Consider the following 5,675-nt stretch of genomic DNA (forward strand, 5'->3'; position numbering starts at 1 on the left):
GTTTTTTTCTTTTATCCTTAATTTATGGTCATGGTAAGTGGCGAAAATAGCCTTTTTCCAATTTTAGTTATAAAAAAACATTATTTATTTGTTTATTTATTTGTTTGTTTGTTTATTTTTTATTCATTTGATTAGGACAATGCACATTYATTAACACTACCACATTTCATGGCAGTGTAAATATGCAAGAATTAGCACAATAGCTAAATTTTATTCGTTGTCCTAGTAAGCACAAAAAACAAAACACCTAACTATACAATTCGCAGGACAACTCACAGTAAAAAAAAAAAAAAACAGATTGAAAACAGTTGGAGTATTGTTACAACTATACTGGTGAAAAGGAATGTGTACGAGACCCGAATCAGGCGCAGGAAACTGGTCCAGTACTCAGGCTTGAATGTTTATTTACAGACATACAAAGTTTATCACATCACAGCGCGGTAGTCCATCCTGACCGGACCCTTCTGCCTAAGAGATGGCCCCCACACCACATGTTCTTACAGTGTTTATCAAAAACCTGGTCACGCCCCGGATATGCTGTCATAGTAAATAAGGAAGTAATTTATAGAGACTTGTTGATTTTCTTACTGTTTAAACTAAACGATTACATTTAATAAAATGTAAGTAAAATTGAAAGAGTGTAAATTTAGTCACAAAATATTTTACACTAGTATATAAGTGTGCTATGTCCCTCTTGCAAATGATATCTCTTAAAGAATTTTAAAAAGTATGCAACTCAAACATTGGCTGACATAAAGCGTTGTTGTTTTTTTTGTTCAGTCATCTCAGAGCTTTTATTTTCCCATCTGTCGTCTGTAAAAACACCTTGACACCGGGTCTCTGTACATCTCGCATGAGGCCCGCATGCAGAAGGTGCCCGGCCCATCCGGTCTCACGACATCCACAGAATCCACAGATGAAAGTTTATTAAGATCTGGAGAAATGTGTCCCATATGTGACTTTACCTCCAGAGTCTGGTGTTGATCTTGGGAATCCTCCCTCGCTGATATGATCAGTTGAGAGAATTATCCCGCTTCATCAAATTCAGAGCACGCCGAGCCTGCACACAACAGACGCAGCAGAGACGTGTGTGTATGTGTGTGTTTGTGTGTTGCTTGGAAGGACGGCGAGAGAAAGAGTTGGCCGTATTTTTGCGACCAGATAACCTCTGGAAGATATTATTGAAGTTTAACGAGACTACGGTGGTGCCTTTTGGTCTAAACAATTTACAATTTTCTTCAGCTTCCCTCACCGTTGCTGTTTGCATTTGTGGCTTTGTGTAAAAGCTGGATGTAGGGAAAAACTTTACTCACAGACTTTTACGCATTTCAACAAAGAGTGATTTGTGGTTTAACTGGGATTTAATTTGTTGTTTGGTTTGTGTTGTTGTTGTTAAAGTGTCATTTGAAAGAGCTGACTAGTGTAAAAATGGGGGGGGGGGCAGGAGCATTTCGTCAGAAATACTCCAATTGAATTGTAATACAATAGAATAAATAAAAGTACAAAGAGCAATAGGAGCGAAGTTTATTTTCATGCCACATAAAAAATAACTCAGTTAAACCAAACTTCTATTTTAAAACAGTTTGTAAATCAGCAGCACATTTAAAATAAAGTTTACAATAAAAGTAACAAAACATCCAATAGAACTTTTTGCAATTCATGCCAGACTTTCAGACAATATTTAGCCGATGTTTTTGTCTAAAGCAGAGGTGACCAAAGTAGGGCCCGCAGGCCAAAATTGGCCCGCCAAGCTATTTGATTTGGTCTACCAGCAGTTGCCATGATTATTAGGTTGTAACCTAAAGTCATTCCATCCACTGGCCCAATGATTATATAAGGGGCTGTAGTGCAGAAAGTCTTCACTCAGTACTTATTTTATCTTTGATATATTATGATTAAACATGAAATATAGTAACTACAAGATACATTTAGATTAGATTTAAGCACACATGTAGATTTGCACACTTTAAGACCCCAAAAACTAAAATAAACTTAATGGAATGTCCCATGACATTCTGGATGTGTCGACAGAGGCTCTGCCCCCTCCTTCCCCCCTCCTTTCACCCGTCTAATCTGTGTTTCCAGGGAAGGCTGTGAGCTGCACAGAAATGAACAGTTTTCCATCAATATTTCTGAACCATGGCTACACTGGTCTGGGGACTGGATTCTTCGGGCCCTCTTAAACTCACTTACGCCTCTGGCTAATAAACTTGCTCTATGCAGAGATTTTTTTTCATAAACACCATAGCGTCACAGTGTTGATATACGTAATATGATGTTTTAGCATTTTTCTCATATTCCCTTCCCTTTTGTGTTTTTTTCAGTTTTTCTTTGTTTCTAAGTTGGCGCCACATCAGGCAGCCTGTTACTGCAACTCCACTGTTTTGAGCTGCTGCAATGTTCAAATTTCCCCACTGTGGGATCAATAAAGTCTTATCTTATCTTATCTTATCTTATCTTATCTTATCTTATCTTATCTTATCTTATCTTATCTTATCTTATGAGCCTTTGGTGCCCAAGCATAGCAAACTTTCTCCATATACACGGGCTAAAAAATTATTAATAAAAACTGTGAGTTACTGCACTGTTAGCTTGATCAATTAAAAAAAACTGTACTTGAAAAGTATTTATATTTCATGTATTGTATTATTAAATTTGTCTCAAAGCTCTCAGATAGATTTTCATTTTCATAAATTTTGAGCGCCCCTGGTCTAAGGCAACATCCTTTTATTTTCCGAGTTATATTAATATTTCARGTATAAAAGCTGCAACCATATATCTTCTTGTCCGTGTATACAGCTGGTATTTAAATGGTTGATACTTGACATATTTGTTAACCTCTCTTACCCTGTGGGTGGGTGCTCTACCTCTAATTTATTCCCTGAAGAAAAAGTCCTGGTTCTGTTGGGCAGAAGACTCACACTGAGGTCTTCTTTTTGCCTCAAACCAAAACCACAAAAATGTCCACATAGCTGCACAGAGGATAATGACAGCTGGTTATAGTGACTGTTCTGATGTCAGCAACTTCTCCTCTGGGGATGCTTCTTTATTTAACTTTGATTTATCTGAAATTGTAAATATTTAAGTTTAAGAAGGGRCTTTAATTATTGGATGAGTTATATTTCTAGTTTTGTTTTGCTCACATTCAGTTTGTCGCAGAACAGCAAAATAAAAGTGCAGCAATGCTTTTTGAAACAAAGCAGAGAGCGCGCACAAAGAGACTTTGGAACCAGCTTCCTGGCTCCTCGCTCAGCCGAACCACTTCTGAGAGATGCTGCATAAATAGGTTGCAGGCTGCAATCTAGAAAAGAAGCGTATTCTGAATAAATTACACAGATAAGTAATTTGTTGTCTCCCACCCGGCCATCGTTTTTGTAAATGTCCAGATGCTTCAGAGATGGTTGATGCCACAGATCTCTGCTTCTTCTGACTTTCCTGCAAAAATACAATTAAAAATGATTAAGCCAGGATTTGCTCTTTTGATGCCCAATCAAAATATAGTTTTTAATAGGTGTTCAGGTTTTAATTTGTCAGTTTATAATCAGATTAAAGCCACAATCTTTATAGGTTTTACCGTTCTCAGATTCATTAGAAACAGTAAGAATCTATTTTGATTAAACACTTCTGACCTTTCCATGAAGAAAATTCGGAGCAAATTGGAGTTTTTCAGGTGCACTAAAAGACACATGCAGCCTTTCAGAGCCCCACTGACTGATGTGTGATCAGAGACAAGAGAAAGACAACCAGGTGGTGGTGAAAAGATCCTAAAACGAGACCCCAGCAAAGGAAAGCAGCCCCCTTCGCTGCAGTAAGGCCACGTTCTCTGAAACAATGTCACTGGGATAAAAGCTGACTGTGATCTCGCAGCTCCACCTTCGACCCTGACAGTATTTTGGTTCCGAGGAGGGCGGATCCTGTGCGTCCCCTGCGTTTAATCTCCAGCCTCTGGCTCGGCGTTAGACAGGGTGTGCTGTCGGAGGGCTGCGGCAGACTCGCCTTTGTTTATTTTGGTGGGCAGATAGGAGTCTCGCAGCAAGGTGCTCGCTGTCWTCGCCGCGACCTCCGAACCCGGGCCGCTGGACGTCTCCGCGACTCCAGAGACCAAGGACACAGCAGCATGTGAGACACTCAGTGAAGAGGTCAAAGGTCAGAGCTGCTGCTCAACATGCGTGCAGATGTCAGGGAATAAAGGCCTGACACAGGGCTCTTTCTCTCACAGCATTTTACACAAAAACATTCGAATACACACACTCACTTTTATTTTTATTGAATTTCTTACAGTATGAACCTAATATATTTCAAATTCAAACTGTTATAAATTTGGTACCTGGATACAACGGTTTTCAGAACACTAAAGGTTTACACCTCACAGCAGAGAGAGAGGTTGTCTTTGGTATCTGAGTGTAGTTATGAAGATTATGTCGTGCCATAAAAACGTCAGTTCAAAAACCTTTCCTCTGCAGACATCTGCCTCAGGAAATCCTCTCTTAAGCTGCAGTATGTGCATCGTCCCCATCTGCCTTGTTCTAGAAACTAGAAGACACTGGACGGCAGCATTCAATAAAGAATGCACATTTCCTGACCCTTTGCATGTTAAACTTTTAAATCTTTTAGTGGCTGGAGTGTTTATCAGCTACCACACTTAATTGTATCTCAATATCTGTAAAAATGACTGAGTTATACCCATTTATAATTGTCAAAGTTAATTTCCTATGGCAGCCATTTTGAATCTGAGATTTACATCCATTGAATACTTTCTGTACCCTAGATCATTAGATATTTCGCCAACAGACAAACAAATGCACAGACAGACACAATTATATGATCATCCACTCAAGAATGACCAAACAAACAATGAATCGATAAAGTTGAACATTTTTATATCAGGACATGATTTAGATGCTGACAGTGGTTAAATATGGTTGTTTATTTCTCCACATGTTGACGTCTTGAATCAGTCGAGCACATCTTATCTGTGATAGCTCTCCATGATGACGATGATGATGGGTCGTGATGCTTTGTTGATCGAAACTCTGAAGACCTTTTCAGCAGAGGTCGTTACAGAAAAGAAAACAGAGAGCTCAGTCACTGCTTTAATTTCCTGGAATGTCCTGAATGCTGAAAACTTAAAAAAAAAAAAAAAGAATCCTTTCACACAGGATCTTAATTAGAGTCATGTTGTTCATTAAATTTGAAATGACCTTCACAAAAGTACTGAAGCTCCTCTTTTAATTGGTTTATGTTTTGAAAAGACTGTTTCTGTCAGATGTGAAGTCTGGTTTTTTAAATAAGAAATTGTTTAGGTGAAAAGTGCAGGAGAATAAATACTGACAGAGCAGATGATTTTTCTGATTGAGGGTTGGACTTCGTGTGGTTTATGAGTGGAAAACAAGAAGAAGCTCTTGGTACACATTGTCTTTTAAATTTTTCCTCAAAACAAAGTTGTTTTTATATTTTTTGGGGGGGGTTTCTTTTTTTGTGTGGGGATAATGGTAGCTCTAAAAATCATTGAGAAAAAAAGGAATTTGGCTAACTTTGACAGTTAAGGAATTATTACACCCAAGTTTCAACTATGTACCTACAAGCTACATTTTGGGAAAGTTTTAATGAGAAATATAAATATTAGACAATTTTTGTAATGTTTTTCATGTTTTTTTTAATCCATATATATATAT

This window comes from Austrofundulus limnaeus, unplaced genomic scaffold (genome assembly GCF_001266775.1).
Source record: "Austrofundulus limnaeus strain Quisiro unplaced genomic scaffold, Austrofundulus_limnaeus-1.0 Scaffold5, whole genome shotgun sequence".
Lineage (NCBI taxonomy): Eukaryota > Metazoa > Chordata > Actinopteri > Cyprinodontiformes > Rivulidae > Austrofundulus > Austrofundulus limnaeus.